Below are 9209 nucleotides of genomic sequence, written 5' to 3'. Positions count from 1 at the left end.
GCCATGCCTGCAGGGACGCGAACGATAAATCAGCCCCACCTCACGGGTAACACACACGCCCTAGAGGTCCTAGCCGTCGCCACGTTAGTGTACAACAGGCCTCACTCGCAGCGGCACGCACAGGGCGGCACATCACCAGAAGTTGACGCGCCCTAGAGGTCCTAGCCGTCGCCACGTTAGTGCACAACAGGTCTCACTTGCAGCGGCAGGCACAGGGCGACACGTCGCCAGAAGCTGACTGTAACCACACAGTATGGGAGAGCATCGGAGCTCAGAGAGAGTGCTCCCGACTCCTCCCAGAGCGCGGGCTCGGTGCAGCTCGTCCAGGGCGTCCGTCACCTTCAGCGTTGAGGTGGGCCGTCTCCAGTGGTCCCATGAAGGCGTAGCGCGGCCCCAGGCCACTCTTCATCACCGTGTCCACGTCTTGTACATCTAACACGCCGTCGGCTATCAGACGCCAGCACTCGTTCAGGATGGCGTACCTGCGCCGGCAGAGGACGCACTAATCACGACGGCAGGTGGCGCCTGGGTCAAAGACGATGAAATGTCGGCGCTCTTCGTTACTCTGTCGCAAGATAACAAAGAACGGGTCGGAAAAAATCCATGATCTTAACCTAAATGTAACACTGTCCTTTCACCAAAAGAAATCTTGTGCTAGAATTTAAGGTGTCACTAAAATTCGGCTACCGGTAATTGCAGGCAGCATGAAGCAGATGGTACCACTGTGACCGTATTTCGAGATTGAGTGAGTTCATGTCCAGAACGCTTGCAAGAGATCATCAACAACATTAATTTTGTATCACTTTGACAGAATGTACCAATTTTCACCCAACAACTCATCACAGTCCATTGGGGCTGTTAAAAAGCCCTTGGGCCACTCCGGGTTCTAACACGAATGCATTTAATAACTTTTGGTACAGGCATGCCATGGAGCGGTTTTGCTCAGTAGTGCAGACAGCAGTGCGGTAGGGGTAGGGGTGCGAAAGCCACGTGCTCCCCTAGGTTCCGAGGCGTCCAAAGGGTCCCTCAGCCCGAAGGGTCACTCGGCCCAAAGGGCCGTTCGGGAACTATGATTAAGGGTCCAATTTGAAGGCCAGACGGGCCCAAAATACTGACCGGAGGTCGTCGCCCAAAATACTGACCCGGCCCGCGGAGTCGAGCACTCCAATGCCTTTAATGCATTTCAAACAGCTAAGCACACCATCGATGACGTACAGTCGACTCCGTGGCGACATGGGCCCGAGAACCCATTTCCCAAGCAGGGACAAAACCAAAGCCAGCTATTTACATTGGTCGGAGCCCAGTGTCTGTCAGGGCCCCACAGCGCCTTCCAGGAGGCCCTGTGTTGGCGAGGGGCCCCGAGCCAGCCAGAAGCAGTGTTTAAGGAAGCCCGAAGAGCCCGGAGGGCCCAACGGGACCGACGTTTAAGGGCACGATTGGAGACCTTAAGGGCACGAAGGGCTGGTCGGAGTCTTATTCAGGGGCCTCGGCTTGCGGGGACTGGCTCTCAAATTATAGTCAGAGGGCCTTTTGCGCCTTTCGCGAACCCGCGGAGATGATATGGGCCTTTACGTTGGTCAGGTACTACTTGTACCGCACAGTCGGCTCCTTGCCGGTACGTGCCTGAGGGCCCGCTTCCCAATCTGGCCATGTTAATACATCTGGTTGACAGATCTCTATCTACGTTTTATGTTTACTGGGCCCTTCATATCACTGTAGAGCCCAGATAAAAATTTTGGAAACAGCTTCTGAAAAAGTTCACTGGACCAAAGTAACATAACTAGCACCGACGATTTATTTCATACAGTCGTTGAACGCGTGATGTTGTCAGTTTAATAGCTATAAAATTCAGGCAAAATCATCACGCGGTAGCTTCTGGCCGCTATCACACAAACATGGCAAACATGAAAAAATGGCAAAGAAAAGCATGCCCTCATTGACAAACGGACCATATACAGCTACCTAATTTTTGTTTAGGGGAATGAGTGCATTAACTCTCAGGCCCTTTTGTCAATCCTGTGCCCCCCCCCCCCTCTTTGCCGGGGGTTTGACTGCGCTCCTGGTTGCAGTGTTTGCTTTTTCGTGATGGGCCGTGCGAGAGTCCTTTTTCCCCGAGGTTTACAAACACTACGGGGCAGTTCGATCCTGGTGTCATTTCACCATTGGGTTCAAAACTGGCACTGATTGCATTCACCAATAGCAGTTTTTTCGACGAGTGTTGGCATGCTGCCGACTATTTAAAGACTTGATTTGGATACTCTCATATTCTTCGGCATCCTATTATTTAGTTGAGTGTTCGAACAGTCCAAATAAAAAATATGACATCTAGTGGAGGTATGTGGTCCAATTTTATATAAAAGCAATTCGTCTGAGGTTGCGCAGGAGCTCGAAATCCGAATAATCTGCGGAAGCGCTCTGCTTGATCCTGTTGATGCCGCACTTACTGGATCCGGTTGAGGGCAAAGCCCGGCATCTCCTTGCCGAGTGTGACGGGGTCTTGACCGATCTCAAGCATCAGCTCTCGTGTGCGCCTCACCACCTCCGGGTCAGTCCAGGGGGCCGGCACCAGCTCCACCAGAGGCACGTAAAAGGGTGGGTTCACCTGGGGGAAGCACCACCAAAGTCGGGTCAGATGCCGTCGACACCAGCTCTACCAGAGATGTGTAATAGGGCGAGTCACATGTCACCAGTGGGGAGACGTCAGTGCCTCCCGGCCAAAAGCTGTCAGGCACTCGGCCTAACTTAACATCTTACATTCCACAACGCGGTTAAATTTCTTTCGCCACCCTAATGTTGCTCCAAAAGCCATGCGGCCACTTATAACGCATCAATGTGCCCTGCTACCAAAAACTTTATGCCCCAGGTCAGGCCTTCAGGCTGGTTAATCCAGAGTCGCGGAAGGCATATGACATGAATATGTGGTAGCATAGTGTATAGCAATTCCAGGATGTTCCAATTCTCGGTCTGTATGAAACCACAATAGCACGACAATTCCGTAAGATCAAAAGGCAGAGACCGTCAGATCCAAAGCAGGGACGTAATAGTTCGGGGCATTCGCTGACAGATCCAGCCTGATTTTGGCCAGCCATAGGTCAGCTACCTCACAAGGCGCGCCCAATTTTTTCATACAAAAAAACCGGGCATTCCATTTCTTATAGCTATGCAAAGTTCTGCGCGGCTACGCTACGCTGTACGAAAATAATCATGTAAAACCTTCGTGTAGGTTGTGGTCTAATCGACCCTCACCCGGGCGTGTGCTTAAGATTGGCGGCAGGCCACATGCGACGGACGTGCAGTTTGTTGACATAACTCATCAACCTCGCCGCGCCATAAACGCAGCAGTGCGTGATTTCGTACTCAACCGACCTCAGTAACGACTGTGTTTATTGCAATGACTGGAACTCGTCAGAGCTGTATGGAGCAGTAACCGACACTGAAATGCGTCGTTGCTAACGCAGCTCATCTGCATATGCCGAGCTGCGCAGGCTGAGGTGCAACCCATTCACCAGTCGGCTCCGTGCCGTCCCGCGCGGGGAGGCCGTCGGCGGTCACTGTACCCCAGTCGCGGGCGCATGTAAGCGCACCCACCCCGACTGACCGGGTGGGCCACCAGACAGCTGCTGCGGTGCTGCAGCGTCTGCGTGAACTTGGAGGGCGCCAGGCACGAGGTGGAAGAGCCTGAAGTACCGTACTTGCCATCTGTAAGCTGATCCAGTGCTCGAAGACCTGCTGCTTCAGCTCCAGCCGCTCCGGCACGCACTCCTGCACAGTGCACCGCCCCCGACACACACTCAGCCCGGTCCTTGGTTCCTGCAGCCACCGGTCCGCATCGGTCATTGCAGGCCTGAGCACGCTGTTTGTGACGTCGCTGGCGTGCTTACAACGGTCGCAGCCATCAGAGATCACGAGCGCGTGTCAACGGGCCGTCGCCTCCGGACCAGAGGGCGGTCTGACCGCGTTAAGTACAAACGGTTCTATAACGTGCGCTGGTGCCAGACTGCGAGACCAGTCAGCGACGCGTCTCTAACCGCCGATCGCAGCGGGTGTCGATTAAAACGCCAGTCTGACAGCCGGAGGTTGAGACCCTGACACGGATGATGGTCGCCACCGCATGCTCCCACCATCTGAGCGACGGAGCCCCCACGCCAGGCGACTCCCTGGCTGGCACTTCCACATAGAAAACGATGCAACAAGTTGACATGAATTGAAATAGGAAGCAAACATAAAACATCTTCGCAAATAGCAGCATCAGTTATTAGTCCATTTTAGGATAACTATAAAAAAATATGCACAAAACGAGTCAGCCAGCAGAAATTGGAGCAGGCAGGCTGAAGTCTGACCGGTGATGAGCTGAAGCTGCTGGTCGGCAGTCAGGTCGCCTCTCAACACTCCGTCCTTCTCCATCCGGCCAAGCTGACTGCGGATATCATCGAGAGCTCCAGGAATCTGACGATTAAATAGAAATACGACATGCCCATCATGCGGGTCGGAATGTTTGGCAACATTGCGCAATAGGACAGGTAGGACCACCCAGCCTGAGATTTTATCAGTTCGCATAAAATTAAAGTTTTGGTGCCTATTCCGTGGGACTATGCGAAACGAACCCGCCAACTTCGCCCTGAGAACACATTCCTCGCAGTGCGACAGGGGCGTCAGGGATTCAAGGTGAAGCCTGGTCCCAGATTGCCGCGATAGGTTTTTTCAGAGTCGTCTCGTGGAGCCCCAGGCACTCTGAGAGACGACGACAGCCTTGGGACTCTAAGGACAAGGTTCGTCTCAGCCATCCGGGCATGCTCGGTGCACTGGTGACTGGGAGCTGGCGGCGTCCGTGACAGTGATTACGGCCTTTAGTCCAATACTGTCGTGGTTATTATTTTAGCGAATGGCGAGTCTATAATGTTGTGTTAATGGTAGGCCCTTATGCCAGGTAATATTCCGTTCAACGAGTTAAATGGATACACCCTGTGCTAGCTTGTCCACACACAACACACACACACACACACACACACACACACAACAACACACACACACACACGCCACGCACGCACGCACGCACGCACGCACGCACGCACGCACGCACGCACGCACGCACGCACGCACGCACGCACGCACGCACACACACACACACACACACACACACGCACACGCACGCACCAACACACACACACGCACACACACATATATATATATATATATATATATATATATATATATATATATATACATATATGTTTCTATATAAAGACCCTCATATATAACATTTGAGCCAGCAACTAACGAGAACGGAGATGGAAAGAGCCAATACGCAGTCGTGCAGACGGCGCGTGCTAACCTGCGAGTCGACGGCATCGAACAGACTGACTTGGTAGCCGGCCCCGGCGAACAGCATCGCCCAGCTGCGACCAATCAGCCCACTGTAACATAGACATGGGGTCACAGAAAGCCCTGGGCCAGGCATGGGAAGACGGAGCGCGATTCATCTGTAGCGGCACGAGGTCAACACTTAGTCGCGTGGGTCACCAATAGGTGGCGCCAACGAGTGCTGTTGTGTGTGTTATTGTGCGTCGGGTGGGAACTGTGTGCGTCCCTACAGCTTCGCCGCTCTGTTAATATTAAGTTAAGATATTAGTGATATGCCTACCACAGAACGATTGACAGAATGACCATTGTTTGGCCGCTATTGGCATACTGACTGCCGGAACTAGGCAGGTGTTTGCTGCCGTCAAGAGTGGTAGTCGAACCGAGCCGTATCGCTAATATACTTTTAGTGCAGCCTGACAGCGCAGTGTCCTTGGCTCTTCGTGATCCGTCCCTCTCTGGACGCGCTTCCCTGTCTGTCAGCCGGGCCGACACCACCCCGATGCCGGCACCGAAGTTTCAAACCGGACCAGCATGACCAACGCAGAAGTGCTAGTCCCGGCCACTCGGCCGCAGCCAGCCGGTTGGCAGCCCGAGTCCTGAGGTGCGGGTGATTACGCTTGTGTCGCAACTACTGCCACCTTTTCGATTTCGTCGCGGCAGACAGTGACGTACGCGACACATCTGCCCATTGTGCGGCGGAAAAGACATCAGGTCAGATGTGTGCGGACACAATTCAATCAGCTAACGCAGATGTGAGATCGGAGAAAGCCGGACTACGGAAGCTGTGACTATGCAACAATAAGCAGCCCACAGTGTTACTACAAGAGGGAGCTGGGAAGTTCAGAGATGACCCCGGCACAAACCGACCACTACAACATACCAATCACGTCAGATAGCCCGATTCAAGTAAGCCTTCACCACTCAGTTTGGGTATCGTGGGCATGACGGAGGCCTATAACACACATAAATCAGTCTACTGCAGCCCCAGGCGGGTCAGAGGGGCTTTGGTCAACGGGTACGATGGTCAGCAGTCAATGCTCAGACACATCCCTCATTAAGAGGTCCACAGCAGATGTAGGGTGTGCCCTTTAGCGTTCATTATCGTTGTATTGAATATATCCGCTTGAAATTGACGAGACTATTTGCGCTGCCACGCCATGGCAAAAATATGCCGGTGACAGCTTCCCGATGCAGGAGTCGAACCCAGCTCTCGCGATACCCAAACAGGCGCACAAACCTCTCAGCCACTTATGATCTTGTCGTACTGACGTGGTAGCCCATCTCCGCTCCAACCGCTCCACGCAGGCGCATGTAGACTCAAAGCCCTACGTTCCAAACCTCGCGCAACATGACCCCCAGACCTTCAGCGTACCACAGAGCCAACCTGCCCCCCCCCCCCCCTCTCCAGAGCTTCACAGCACCGCATCTCCAGACGTGCCCCCCTCCCCTCACCTGCCCACGATGCCGACCTTCTTGCCATTGCCGGTCATGCTGCTGCCGCTGCCGTCCCCACCGAGCTTGCCTGGTCGTCCGCGCTGCTGCTGCCGGACCACGCGCGGCCCCCTCCTCGTCGGGTCGATCTCGGCCGACTGGCAGCCGGCCGGGTCGGGCGGGCCGCGCGCAGGCGCGCCGGGCGCCGCCGGCCTGCGCATCAGGCAGGCGGGGGCACGTGTGGGACGTGGCCAGGGGGGGCCGGGCCGGACGGGGAGTCGCCAGGACCACACCATCGCCCTCCCGGGGTTGTTGACTTGTCCCCACAGGGCATAGTGTCTCATATCTGTCTCCACGGGGGAGAGTGCCACTCGTTTGACGGTATGCCTCGACAGCGCAAAGGTGGGTCTTATCTGTCGTCATATGGTAGGGTGGCTCTCATCTGGTGGAATGTGTCCACGGGGCGGGGCACCTCTGGGTGTCGGCTAATTGATGGGCTGTCTCGTCAGGCTCTCACCTGCCGGTGTATCTTCAGGGGCAGAAGCGGCTGGTATCTAGCGGGCTGTCTCCACAGGACGAGGGTAGCTTTCACGTGATGCACTGTCCCCAGAGGGCAGGAATCGCTTTCACCTAGAGGACTATCTCCAGAGGAAAGAGCGTCTCACCTGGAGGACTTTCTCCGGAGGAGAAGTATGGCTCTCACCTGGAGGACTGACTCCATAGAAGATATGTGGCTCTCACTTGGAAGGCTGTCTCTAGGGGGAGGGATGGCTTTCACCTGGAGGACTGTCTCCAGAGGGAAGGGATGGCTGTCTTCTGGAGGACTGTCTCCGAAGGAGATATGTCGCTCACCTGGAGGACTGTCTTCGGAGGGAGAGATGGCTATCACCTGGAGGACCGTTTCCAGGGGAGATATGTAGCTATCACCTGGAAGACTGTCTCCAGAGGTTGGGATGGCTCTCGTCAGGATCATTACATATGGACCATGGGCACTAACATGTGGACCATGCCATATTAGGACCACTGGACCAATGTGCCAAGAATTGATTTCCACCAACAACTAGATCTAGGTGTGCCCAGGGGCATCACTTCATATGCATACTTTTGGGAAAGCCTGGGCCCCCTCCTCCCCCCCCCCCCCCCCCCAATGGTGACTTGAGCCCCCTCCCTACGATCCTACACTGAGCCCTACCCTCATGCGAGCAAAACCGGGAATACCGGCAGGAGAAGTACAGCAAATCCTTTTGCACTGTAGTTACACCACGTAACTAAACACATCACTGTCAATATCATGCTCGTTTTGTACCAAAAAAAAGTTCTGTAGAAACAGGACGTCATGTTTTTTGCTATTGCCCAACTGTCTCATATGCGATGCCCGCTTGTAAATGTCGGTACGTCCTCCGCTTATAGCACAGGTGGAGGTTGCAACAACAGAAATGAACTGCAACATGGCACAGCTGTAAGTCGCGTAGGCTGACCCAGGAAAAGGCTAGCCAACGTTTCCCTTAACAATAGCTGACGTTTTTTTGTCCCACAACCGGTAGGGCTTTCTCATAAGGGCAGTTTGTTGTAAATTATCATTGCAGTTTGTAAATTTGAGGCGTGTGTAAAAAATCGTTCCATAAAGCAGAAACCTATAAACAACAACTACAAATTACTAATCTACCAAAACCAAGCACAAAAAGTTGCAAATCTCCCGAAAATTTCTACAACCCTACTTGGTACGTTTCATAACGGCCAGCTGATTGTCCAGCCGCGGTGCATTTGTAAGATTAAAAGTACAAATCGCAACTACAAAATCAACGATGGCCTACCCATTGTAGAAAAAGCGATCGCAAGCTTAAGGCAACGCCAGCAGCGAAAAATGGATTCTGGACTCGAAGCCCGCCGAAAGAGCCTTGCAAGAATCTTCCCTGGGCAAATAGGCAAGTTCTCAGAGGATTGTGGGAGGATAAACAAGCTCGCATAATACAACGTTCAGAGGAAGCAGCTCAGTGAGTGTTAGTGGATTTAATCATCTCTAATTCCGCGTATGGCCCGTGCAACCAAGCGTGCAGCAAATTTATTCCTTTGCGTTATCACCCATCACTATAAGCGACCCTGGCAGCCGCAGCGATCCGATCGAAATCCTGCGTTGTCTTGGGCTCGCGTGTTGAGGGGGTGAGGAGATAATGATACGAAGGTGACCATTTTCCGTGATTAGGCCCACTGGCATCCAAGTCAATGCCGGGATGAAATGGCTGTATTAACAGGTTATGAAGTGTCTTAATTTTAAGTGTAGTTACTGCTCATACAAGTGAAAACAGGGATGTTCATCCATCAAACTGCGGGCATGCGACGGCATTCACCTTGACGCCAAACAAGGACAGATATCGCCGGGTGTGAACGATGCATGAATCCCATGTCTGTGAGTAGAA

At 53.4% G+C, this 9209-nt stretch overlaps 1 pseudogene; it reads right to left on the bottom strand.

Moving 5' to 3' along the window:
- LOC119103204 (lambda-crystallin homolog) overlaps positions 1-6894 on the bottom strand; it is a 10271-nt pseudogene extending 3377 nt beyond the window's left edge.
- Positions 6895-9209: the final 2315 nt, after the last annotated feature.

This window comes from Pollicipes pollicipes, unplaced genomic scaffold (assembly GCF_011947565.3).
Source record: "Pollicipes pollicipes isolate AB1234 unplaced genomic scaffold, Ppol_2.1 Scaffold_5724;HRSCAF=6776_pilon_pilon_pilon, whole genome shotgun sequence".
In the NCBI taxonomy this organism is placed as follows: Eukaryota; Metazoa; Arthropoda; class Thecostraca; order Pollicipedomorpha; family Pollicipedidae; genus Pollicipes; species Pollicipes pollicipes.
The sequence above is the reverse complement of the archived record's forward strand: the minus strand, read 5'-3'. Positions and strand labels throughout refer to the sequence as shown.